The following is a 12,718-nucleotide window of genomic DNA, read 5'->3' as shown; positions in this document are numbered from 1 at the left end:
GCCCTTGACTTATACATGAGGTCGACTTATAGTTGAGTATATACGGTATGTGTTATCTATTATATGGTCCCCACCCTATATCCTGTTGATATGTGATTCCTAATCATTTTATTTTTTCAGTTAATCCTGACCACTGATGAAGACTCTTAGTCAAAACGCATTTGGTCTGGGTTGTCTTATTTCTCAGTTGTAATGGGCTTACTGTGTTATCCCTTTTATTCATCTTTTTGGAGGTGTTAAGTATCCGTACTAGTACTCTGTATGTATGACACCTCCATACATCTGATACATTATTTGGGATTTACAGTTTTCTAGCCTAGTACATATTGGTAACACCAGCCCTTTATTTACATTTGGGCTTTGCACACAGACCAAAACAAGTCAGTCTGTCTGCAGGATTGTATATATTTTATCTTTTTAATTCTTCTTGCATTCTATCGCTTCATTTTGTCCCAATAAAACTACTGTGTTTTTATAGTTTTTTCCCCTAGACTTGTTTGCTTTCAAACCAGCATTTTGACACTGAACAAAATGATAGTTTTCCTACAAGTGAACACATTCATTCTAACTGCGAACGGTGCAAAATGGATAATGTTTAGATAGTGACTGTTCTGTCCTAATGGTTTTTCCTCCCAGATTCACCATCCCATCCAAAGTTCAAGAACAGTCCACATCAGAGTGTGGTTTTCAGTCAGTCGACCTTTTTATATTCCCCCAGCATTTGCTTTCCCTTTCTCTTCAGTTTCAAAAAAATACCTATTTGGAACCAAGTTTGAAAAACTTGCCTTTTAATGACTACATCTCCCAGAATCCCCTCTACAGAAGTTGTCTGGAAGCCCCTTACCATGTACTCACTCACTGTATGCCCATCCACACTACCTAATAATACCACTATGATTCCGCTTTAACTGTCATAGTTCCACGCTATGGAGTCCCAACTGGCTTCTTTCTGGCTGCTAAGCTAAAACATGGCTTTTTATTAAACTGTTGGGGCTTTATTTTTTGCCCCTCCCCCCAAGTTACACATACCTGGATTACACTGTTTTAGTTTCTTCTGAAATACAGCCCACAACACCTACTTTTCGTGGTCGGTCTCCCATCCAAGGACTGACCGGGGCTGACCCTGCTTAGCGTCCGAGATCAGACAGGATCTGATGCCTTCAGGGTCTTGTGGCCACGTTGGAAAAGACGTGAAGGCACTCACCACCAAAGAAACCAACCACTTTCCCTCCCTTTAGTGAGAGAAGAGAACTTACCCCAGTTTCAGCCCCAGCCTCCTGGCCCCATCTGCACCTGGAGAGCGAACCCGGGAGAAGAGGGAGCAGACGTCTGACTGAGGGAAAGGAGGAGGCAGGGAGGGAGGTACTTTCCACCTGCTCAGCCCAGCAGACGCCCACACTCTCTGGCCTCTCGCTCTCCCCGCCCAAAAGCGCCTGCCTCGAACTCAGACCCTCTCAGCAAGCCCAGACTGGGAGCTTTTCAAATGGGTTGGACTACCAGTCTCTCCAGTTGCCTAGTCCAACACAACTCCGGCCAGTGCCTGATTGGGGGGGTGGGGGGCAGACGTCCTCCTTTCCCAGGACGTGTCCTACATTTCAACCTTCTGTCCAGGAGGACTAAGAAGCATGCATTCCTATTTCTAGGAGTGTTTTTAGCTTTTATTTTCTGTCCAGGAGGGATTCCCAAACGTCCTCCATTTTGAACAGGACTGAGAAGCAGGAATTTCTATTTCTGCGAGTCTCTTTGGCTTTGCTTTAGTCATGTCCTCCATTTGCCTTGACTGTCCTCCGTTTTGTGGTGCCTTGTCCTCCTGGGTGGTTTGGACATCTGGTCACCCTGCGTTCAAACCACTGGGTGCCCGGCCTCAGGCAATAAGTCACACTCTCTCAGCCTCAGAGGATAGCCATGGCAACCCCCCTCTGAAGAAACATGCTAAGAAAACCCCACGATAGGAGTCTGGGCCATGGTGGAGCGAGCCAACGACGTGCCACTCTTGTTTTGGGTCGCCATAAATCAGAAACCACTTGAAGGCACACAACAACAACAAGAGGCACAAGAGTCATGGGCAGAGAATGTGTTTTGGGCTATTGTTGTTGTGAGCCTTCAGTCCTTTTCAACTTATCGCCACCCTCTCATGGGGTTTTCTTGATAAGTTTCTGTAGAGGGGGTTTGCCTTTGCCATTCTCTGAGGCTGAGAGAGTGTGACTTGCCCAAGGTCACCCAGTGGGATTCCATGGCTGAGCCAGGATTCGAACCCTGGTCTCCAGAGTCATTGTCCCACACGCAAACCACTACACTCCAAAGAAATATGGGATCATGTGAAACTTTGTTTGTTTATTGTAGGGTTTTCTGTGAGTGTGGAGTTTCAAAATTGTCTGAAACCCTTTAATAATGAAACTGCTGAAGATGTTTGTTTTCTACCTATCCCCAAGTAGAAACCTACATTTCTCCAGCTGCTTTGCGATTGCAGCTCCCATCAGCTCTATTCAGCATAGCCAATAAGAGATAGTGATGCTCTCCATCAAAATCTGGAGGGATGCAAGTCCTTTCTCCTGCCTGGTTTAGAAGTACACTGTTGTGTGCCTTCAAGTAGTTTCTCACTTCTAAGGCAAACCTATGACTCGGGTTTCTGGGGCTGCAAGTGTGTGACTCATCCAATGTCACCCAGTGGTCATCCATGGCTGAGCACGAATCAAACTCTAATCTCCAGAGTTGTAGTTCAATGCTTAAACCATTATACCTTGTTGTTAGATGTATGTTATTGTTGTGTGCCTTTCAAGTAGTTTCCAACTTATGACAACTCTTAAGGTAAACCTATCACAGGGGTTCTGCGGCTGAGAGAGTGTGACTTAACCTAGGGCCACCCAGTAGGTATCCATGGCTGAGCAAGAATCAAACTCTGATGTCCAGAGTCATAGTTCAGTGCTCAAACTCCTCCACCGTGCTATTAGATGTATTTTGACTTATGGCGACCCTAGTTGGGTCCCTTCAAGTAATTTCCCACCTATGCCAAACCTGGGGGTTTTTGGAGGGGGAGAGGTGGTCTGTTAATAGTACAGTGGTACCTCGGGATACGAAATACCCAGGTTACGAAATTTCCGGGATACGAAAAAATCCCATTGGAAATAATTGTTCCGGGTTACGAATGTTTTTTCGGGTTACGAAGAAAATTTTTGGTGCTTTTCGGCGCTTTTTCGCACGAAACGCGGCTTTTCCCCATTAGCGCCTATGGCAATTCGGCTTACGAAGGCTTTTCGGGTTACGAAAGCGGCCGCGGAACGAATTAATTTCGTAACCCGAGGGAGCAGTGTATGTCACGTTGGTCGGAGAGGAGGAGCTACACTTCAGCCTTCTGTCCAGGAAGAATGTCAAACTCTCCTCCTTTCTGAGTATGGCTAAGAAGTGTGAGTTTATATTAATGGGTTTTTAAAAATTTATTAATGGTGTTTATTTTTATTAATGTTTTTATTAATTTTACAGAAAAAGATAAAATAAAAAAAAAACATAATATACATTGTCATACATCATCATTTTATACCATTTCTCTGAAGTCTTTCACATACTAAATGAATGTATCACCTTTATAGTCTCTGTAATATAATACTTGTTTTTCTCAGTATGGAAATCCCTCTTAGTTAATTTTGTCAACTTCCTATCCCTCTTTATATCCCTTTCTCATAGGGACATAATTTGAACATAAATTGTCTGGTACACTTCTTAACAGAAATTCTGATATTTAAATCTTCCATAGGATGGATAATATACTCTCTTACAAATATGTTATTATTCCTTATATCCTTCAAATACAATAGTTGAAAACTTCCCCTTCTTGTTTTCCACATAACTTATAAGCGGTTCCCAAGTTCTATACAATTCTCTCTTTGATTTCCCTTTTAGTCTCAACATAAGATTATCCATTTCTACATATGCATACAGTTTACCTAACCGCTGTTCAATTGTTGGAAGCTCAAAATCTTTCCAATATTGTGCGTATAGGTTTCTGTCGGTGTTCAACATGTAAAACATCTTTCTCCCATGTTTCCTTTCCAGTTCTTCACCCATCATTGTAAATAAATATAAATTAGGACCCTTAATCAAATTTATATTTAATATATCTTTAATGGTGGTGTGAATTTCATTCCAATATTTCTGTGCTTGGTTACAAATCCACCAACGATAGTAGGTACCTTTTTCCTTTTCACATTTCCAGCATGTATTCTTACATTTCTTATTGAATTTGGCAATGACATGAGGAGTTAAATGCCACCTGTACTGCATTTTAATCATATTCTCCCTTAAATCATAATCTGAGGTGTATTTGATTCATTTTTTCCAGTTTTCTCCCATTGCTCAAGAGGGATATTTTGTCCTATATCCCTTGCCCAGTCAATCATACATTTCTTAATCACTTCATGTTCTAAATCATATTTAAGTAATATTTTATACAAATGTCCAGTTTCATGTATCCCTTCTTCTTTGCTTATTTTCTCAAAATCAGCCTCATTTCCCCCCAGTCCTTGAATTTTTGGTCTAATTTATATCTTTCGTTAATTTGTCTATACAGAAACCATGTACACCTTAGGCCATCATTTGCTAGTTCTAATTCCGTTTTTAATCTTCTTTGACCCTCTTCTATTAGTGTAATATCATCATATGTTGGCCAGTAGTCACACGGCATTTTCTCATTCTTAAAAAGAGCTTCATTAATAGACATCCAAAGTGGTATTTTTTGAGTCCCGTATTTTTTGGTTTTGTGCCAAATATTTAAAAGGGATTTCCTTATGAAGTGATTATTAAAATCCTGATTAATCTTGATTTTATCATATATTAGGAAACCATGTAAGCCATAAATTAGGCCTTGCACTTTCAAGATTTAGTGTCTTTGATTTTTTTAAATCTAATCCAGTCCAAAATCCAACTTAATCCTGCTGCCTGATAATATAACTTTAAATTTGATAATGCAAGACCACCTCTTTCGACTGTATTGTACAATAATTTCATTTTGATTCTTGGTTTTTTAACACTCCAAATAAATTTAGATAAATTTTGATTCCATATTTTAAACAGGGCTTCATTCAAGATACAGTGGTACCCCGGGATACGAATGCGCCGCCTTACGAAATTTCCGGGTTACGAAAAAAATCCATTGAAAAAAACTGTTCCGGGTTACGAAGGTTATTTCGGGTTACGAAAAATTTTTTGGTGCTTTTCGGCGCTTTTTCGCACGAAATCGCGGCTTTTCCCCATTAGCGCCTATGGCTTTTTCGGCTTACGAAGTATTTCGGGTTACGAACGCGGCGGCGGAACGAATTAAATTCGTAACCCGGGGTACCACTGTAATCGGAAGATTTTGGAGTAAGTACAATATTTTCGGGAGTATCGACATTTTGATAACAGAGATTCTTCCCAACCATGAGATTCTTAAATTGTTCCATCTATTCCTATCCTTTTTGATTTCTTTCCAAATTTTTTCATAATTATTTTTGAAGAGGTCAGTGTTTTTCTTGGTCATCTCAGTTCCTAGGCATTTCACCTTCTTCCACAATTGGAATCCTGTTTTCACTTTAATCTCTTGCTGGTCTTTGTCTGATAATTAAAACATTTATTGATGTTTTTGACTTTTAGTTGGCTGTGTCCTCGATTTTTTTGAATGTCCTACATTTTGTCCCAGTTTTGTGGAAGAGAATTATGGCAACCCTAGAAAGCATCCTCGCACCATTGTGACTAGCCCACATCCCAAACACAAGAGGGATAGGTGATTTCAGCTCAGACTCACAAGAGGCTCAAGTGCTTGAAGGTGGGAGGTGCAGGCGGTACACAGCTGATACTAGAAATCAAGGAACAAAGATGAATTATTGAACCAAGCCTATGGATTACCTTTTTGGGTCTGGTAATGCTTTTGTTGGAGCTGTCACTGCCATCTAATGTTGGAACACAGAAGGGAACACCGTCATGCCGCAAACGTTATCCAGGTGCAAACTTGCCACTGCACCTGTGTTGGAGGCCGGGTTCATCAGACTAGAGGACAAGCTGTAACTGCTTCAGGAATCGCTAGCCATAATAATAGACACTGGCATGAAAGTGCTGAATCTCCACTCACTGAAGAACGACATCGTACCCACCTCTCCATGGAAAAAATATATGCAACAATTGGGAAGTCGTTTGTGGAAAGGGCTGTTGTCAAGATGGCGGAAGAAATTTCCACGGCTCGAATGCCAAGATGCTGCCACGCTAGATGGAAGAAGCTTAACTGAAGAATATGTCTTGGTGACCAGCACTGAATTAATAAACAGTGTTTGAATCTCCTTCTCAGTCTGTTGGAAGGACTAATGCCTCCACTGCTTCCTCTGAGCTTGTTCCAGAGGGAGTGGGACACCCAGGCAAAAAGTTAAAGCGGTCCCAAACCGGGTTATCTCTGCTGTGTGGATGCATCCCTCCAATGACAGCCCAGGCCCATATTATCAAGCTCACTCTCACCTTTATTGACTTTTAGATACAGAATCTGATTTTCTTGTTTTAAATCATATAGTTGTTCTTGTAACTTTTTATTCTCTTGCATTAAAGCCTCTTTCTCTCTCCTGTTGAATAAACCTCTCATTTGTTCCATCTAGCAAACCCTGAAGTTTGAGAATATCTTTTTATATTGATGTAGGGGTTTCATTAGCACTTTTTGAGGAATGTTTCATCTCAGAAATGAAATATTCCAGCTCTGAAACAGTCTTTTCTTTATTGTCTAAACTTGCTTTTAGAGTAACAGTTTCCTCTGTTTTACCTTTCAACAGACCTGGTAACTTCTGGTTTTCGGATAGAGAGGCTCCTCCCTCCCTAACTGTCATCTTTCGGCCTCTGAGGGAGAGAGAAGGCTGGCCCAGTACCATCAGGGGCTAGCCTGAAGAAGGAGGCTCCTCCCTCCCTAACTGTCATCGTTCGGCCTCTGAGGGAGAGAGTAGGCTGGCCCAGTACCATCAGGGGCTAGCCTGAAGAAGAAGAGCCCTCCCTCTGGTCCATCTGCCTTGGTCCAGGCCTCAGAGGGAGAGAAGAATGCTGGACCTGATTCCCTCCCCCCCTCACCATTCCCTCCTCCTTTTGTGTCGTGTCTTTTAGATTGTAAGCCTGTGGGCAGGGAACTGTCTGTTATCCCCTCTATTGTAAACCGCTCGGATTCCCAGTGATTGGGTGGTATATAAATAAAACCTATTATTATTATTATTATTATTATTAATCTCCCTTCTCTGTGTGTGTGTGTGTGCGTGTGCGTGTGTGTGCGCGCGTGTGCCTTCAATGGCTCTATCGTGTGTAGAAGTGTTTCAGCTTTAAAGCTGACTTGCACATTTTCCAGAGCTTGGAAAAGAAGTGTGTGTTGTGTGCCCTTCAAGTAGTTTCTGATTTATGGCATTCCTAAAGGTATATCTTTTGGGGTGTTTTCCTGGCAAATTTCTTCAGAGTGGGGATTGCCCTTGCCATCTGCTGAGGCTGAGAGAGTGTTTCATTTGCTCAAGGGCACCAATTGGGTTTTCATGGCCAAGGCAGGATTCAGAGCCCTGGTCCAACACTCAGACCAGTAATTGGGGAATGGGGGATAGTTTTAAAAGAGACTTTTAATTCCTTTCAAGTAGAGATTCAAACCGTGGTCTACAGGGTCATACTCCAACGCTTGAACCACTGCACCACAGTGACCCCACTTGGAAAATATACTTTTGGGGAATTATAGTTCCCCAGCCAATATGGTCAATACTCACCTTTTTCTCTCCTTCCTTTTTTATGTCTTTCAGGAGTGGCAGGAATGGGCTCTGTGTGTGTGTGTGTGTGTGTAAGAATTCAACATGTTTTTGACAAATGCGTGGTCCTTCCTTCCTTCACTCTGATGATGAAATATTAACAAAGGTTTGAAAAGTTCCAACTCTCAGAAACTCTAACCAGTAGTTAGTACCCAGGCTGGCTAGGGGATTCTGGGAGATATAGTAAAAAGGGGGTGGGATGTTTCCAACTTCTTTTAAGTGGTGTCTTTTAAAGAAAAAAGAAAATAAGAAAACTGAGCTGTAAATAGGTGTTTTGCACCTGGGTGTACTGCACTTTTAGCATTCAGGGAAGAACATTTAAACTGCCATCACATAAATGAAATAAAGAGACTTTGAATGTGGGCCTCCCTGATGACACAGGAACTCAAGAGTGGGATGTTGGCAGAGTGCTTCCTGTTCAGTGGTTTGCAAACGGGGGCCCATTCACAATACATAAGTATAGCTCTGTTATTCCACCTTAACTGCCATGGTTCCACCCTTTAGAACTTGTGGATGGGCAGTTTGGAACGGACATTTAATTTTCTCAGCCATACTATATGCACCAGGGGCTCACCCAACTACAAGCCCCAGGATTCCATATGATGGGAATGATAGCAGTTAAAGTGGAATGATATGGGTCCCAAGTCCATCATCTGCATTCCATCTTGTCAAGTTACAAAGCTTGTTGCATCTTTGAGATTTGTTGCCTCTTTGAGTCTAAGGCCCAGTACAGACAGGCCCAAAAGGCTGGGCTGGGGCTACGTTTTGTTGCTGCGCAGCAGTGCCGCAGCAACCAAATTGTGCGGCGCTGCTGCACAGCAAAAAAAGGAGCGCTAAAAGCAGCTCCCTTTTGTGCCACCACAAGCAGCCTGTGGTGGTGTGAACACATCACTGCTGCACTGCTCCATTTGGACGCAGCACAGCAGCGACATCGTTGCGCACCCCATCTATATGGCACTGTGCAGCGATGATGCCTTAGTCACATGCTAGAGTTGCGGGGCATGTGGGCGCTCTGCCCTGAGGCAACCCAAGCACGTGACGAGGGTGTTACTCAGGGCCCATCTGTACTGGGCCAAACTGAACAAAAGATGTAGCATAAGCTTCCGTATACTTGAGGCTTTATCACACATGCCTGCTGTCCCACTAGTTTAATAACAGAAACAAACTGGTTTTGCATCAATGTTTCTCACATGTTCTCCACATTAGCACTTTAGTACTGCTTTGGTGATCCATGGCTGCCCAACCTGATTTCTGCACCACTGACAGAATGTGGCCTTCTGGCCCCTGCATGCCCTCCCCTGCGCATGCAAGCCTTTCCTTCAGTTTTTTAGTTTGATGTAATTTCCCAATTGATAAAGAAGAAATTAGAGTCTCTCCTCATTATTTCTTTGGCAGCGAAGAGGGAGAAAATAAAAGAAAGTTATTATAAAAGAAAAGAAGAGGAAGAGGCACTAAGACCACATGACTGCCCAATACCTAACCAGCTGTGCCAGGAAACTATCATACCAGTGGACAAATGCTACAGCAGTGCTTTTGGGAACTTATTGACAGGTTTTCCCCATCATTGAAAAGGGACACTCTAGTAACACTTTATAGCAAAGCAGCAATGAAATGGTTACACTGGTGTGTGATGAGTATTACCAAAGACATTATTCTCTAGCGTTAATAGAAGATTTAAAGCAGGGGTAGGCAACCTGTGGCCCGTGGGCCGGATGCGGCCCGGCGAGGCCTTGGGACCGGCCCCAGCCCGGTCCTGCCGCCGATTGCCGCCGGGACCTTTGGGGGGCAATTATCTATAGAAGCCTCAGAAACATGCATTTATATTAACATTTTTTAAAAAATCAGCAAATTTTTTCGTGTGTCCTCCATTTTTTTTAAAAAGAGTGTCTTCCATTTGAAAATTTTGTCCTACATTTGTCCTTGTTTATTTATATATTTAATTTTTTACACAAATTATTTAATTATTTATTTTTTGGCTTCGGCCCCCTAGTTGTCTGAGGGACAGTAACCCGGCCCCCGGCTCAAAAAGGTTGCCTACCCCTGATTTAAAGCCTCACGTGAAAATCCTCTTGGTCTACTTACTCAGACACTTGGAGTGAACTGGTGCACAAAAAGGACTTTTATAATCAGACTATGACTAGCCATAGAAATGCAAAACTTGTGGGTATGATGATGAGGTGACAAGTTCAGATTTAACAATGGTTGTTGAGGGGCAAAGGCGGGCCAAGGTGGCTGGATGTCCATACGATAGGTGGAGGAGGTTTTGGAAGAGGGTGGGTGCAAACTGGAAAGAGGTATGATAAACAGGACAAAAGCTGAGGAAATGGGGAATATTGTGTAAGACATGGCACCAGTGGGGAGTGTCTATGCTTTGTAACTTGACATCACACACTCCAAGCTCCTCAACAGTGGTGAGCAGCCTTCACAGAGACTACAGTGCTTCCATCTTCACTTCAGGTGACATTGACAAGATCACATACCTTCTGTTATCTTTGTCTATTCCCATACTGCTCCAAAAGTCAAACAATTTTTTGTTTTTGTTTTGGCAGTCACTAACACAAATACCTTGCATTTAAAATAATGCCCTCATAATTGCTTTCCAGGGATCTTAGTTTTGGAAGGTCTATGGGCATATTTTGTTTAGAATAGTGCTATTCAAAGAGGTGGTTTAGGGACTGGAGCTGGTCCATAAGACCTCAGTTGCCAGTCCCTGGTGAGTTTTCAGGAAAGAAAGAAACAATTGTAGGCAATAGGTACAAAATTTGATGCTGGTAAACTAAGAAAAACATTGTTGGTTCCTCACATTAGGTGGCTGGGAAGCACTGGTTTGGAAAATGTGTCATAGAATGGTCAGTTTTTGTTAACAGTGCTTTTCAATGAGTCTTTACAAGGATAGCAATAGTAATAACTATATTTTTATACCACTTATCAGTGCACTTAAGCACTCCGTACGCAGTTTACAATGTGTAAGCTAATTTCTCCCAAGAAGCTGGGTACTCATTTTAGTGACCTCAGAAGGATAAACTTACAGTGCTTTATAAATAAAGGTTAATAATAATAATAATAATAATAATAATAATAATAATAAGGATGCAAGGCTGGGTTGACCTGGCGTGCCTGGCTGTTACTGAACTCACAACCTTGTGGTTTGTAAGTGAGTGGCTGTAGAACAGGCATTTAACCACAGCACCACCAGAGCTCTTTGTTCATTTAAATTTTACATTAATTCTAGATTAATTTGCCTCCATAAATACATTTGAACAAAGAATGACCAATGTATTAAGTGCATTTTGGTAGAATGGGGAGAGTCTGACCTTATTCCGGTTGTAACCACTGCTTTTGTGTGGAAAGTACAGTGTAAGGTGACATAAGAATTACTGTAGTAAAGCAAATCAAGATCCATCTATCAGAGCTCTGCAAAGTTAATATTTTGGGACAAAGACTCTTAGTGAGCATGTTGTTGTGTCTTCAAGTCATTTCTGATTTATGGTGACTCCAAGGTGGTCATGGGGTTTTCTTGACAAGGGTTGCTCAGAGGAGGTTTGCCATTGCTTTCCCCTGAAGCTGAGAGAATTATTATTATTATTATTATTATTATTATTATTATTATTATTATTATTAAGCTTTATTTATATAGTGCTGTAAATTTACACAGTGCTGTACATACAATCTTTTTAATTAGACGGTTCCCTGCCCTCGGGCTTACAATCTTAAAAGACACGACACAAAAGGAGAAGGGAATGGTGGTAAGGAAGGGGATCAGGTCCAGCAGTTCTACTCTCCCTCTCAGGCCTGGACCAAGGCAGATGGACTGGAGGGAGGGCTCTGCTGCTTCTTGAGGGTAGGCCCAATGGCGCTGGGCCTGTCTTTTCTCTTCTTTCAGTCTGGATGGATTCACAGGCTGGATGAATGTTGATTTGCCCAAGGTCACCCAGTGGGTTTCATGGCTGAGCTGGGAACTGAAGCCTGGTCTCCAGAGTTGCAGTCCAACACTCAAATTACTATGCCACAAATGCATCCTCACCATAGAAATATTGCAATTTGACACCACTTTACCTGCCATGGCTCCATCCTACTGAATCCTGGTATTAGTAGTTTTCTGACGCTAGCACTCTGGCAGAGAAGGGTAATTTGTAAAACTACAAATCCCAGAATTCCATAGGATGGAGCTAAAGCACTTAAAGTAGTGTCAAGATGCATTATTTTTACAGTATAGATGCAGACTCCTACAGTTGCCATGGGCAGTGTCTCTTTCTTAGCCACTAGCAAGACTCTGAAAACTTGCCAAAGAAGGAGATGAAGGTGTGTTTAGCTCATCCATCCATCTCCTTAGTCTTGTCCACAACATATTGGACAAGATTACTTCAACACCTTCAGCTAGAAACATCTAATCTTGATTCTAGAAAATGAGGCACTCCTCCTATTTAGCCCTGCGCACAGCCCTGCAGGCGCGCGCAGGGCTACAGGAAGCTGCCGGCTGGCGCAATGGTGCCAGCGGACCCAGGGCAATCCTGGGTCCAGGAAGAAACTGGGATGGGGTGCCCCCGCCTGGTAAAAAAAGCAGGATTGTCCCACCGGGGTGGGGGTGGGACATGGCAACCCTACCCACCCCACGTGATTCTGATTTGCCTCTAGGAAATGTTGGTTCCAACTTCCAAGAAGTTAAAAGACAAAGGAAGAATGCACCCCTATTTACTTTGTTTAAAATGCATTCATAATCTGTTCTACTTGTTCTTTTCAAAACATATAGCCTTAAATCCATCTTTAATAAAACATATTCCTTACACAACCAGCAGAAATGTGTCTGCTCCTCTGTCTTGCTGGCTGTATACAAAGAACAAATATCAGCTTCTTGACTTCTGCTGGTATCTGCCCTGAACTAAAGTAATGCCGAGCATTTCAGCCAGTGCTAGCAAAACTGACTGTGAATGTGCAATATA

General features: G+C 42.4%; 1 protein-coding gene across 2 annotated transcripts in view; it reads right to left on the bottom strand.

The window, feature by feature from the left end:
* Window positions 1-1,348, bottom strand: part of IL12RB2 (interleukin 12 receptor subunit beta 2) — a 40,580-nt gene extending 39,232 nt beyond the window's left edge. For both annotated transcript variants that reach the window (XM_042464703.1, XM_042464704.1), the window contains exon 1: window positions 1,257-1,348. The gene's annotated coding sequence lies outside the window, so the exon portion shown is untranslated. The remainder of the gene's footprint in view (window positions 1-1,256) is intronic.
* Window positions 1,349-12,718: the final 11,370 nt, after the last annotated feature.

The sequence above is a fragment of the Sceloporus undulatus genome, chromosome 4, assembly GCF_019175285.1.
Source record: "Sceloporus undulatus isolate JIND9_A2432 ecotype Alabama chromosome 4, SceUnd_v1.1, whole genome shotgun sequence".
Lineage (NCBI taxonomy): Eukaryota > Metazoa > Chordata > Lepidosauria > Squamata > Phrynosomatidae > Sceloporus > Sceloporus undulatus.
The sequence above is the reverse complement of the archived record's forward strand: the minus strand, read 5'-3'. Positions and strand labels throughout refer to the sequence as shown.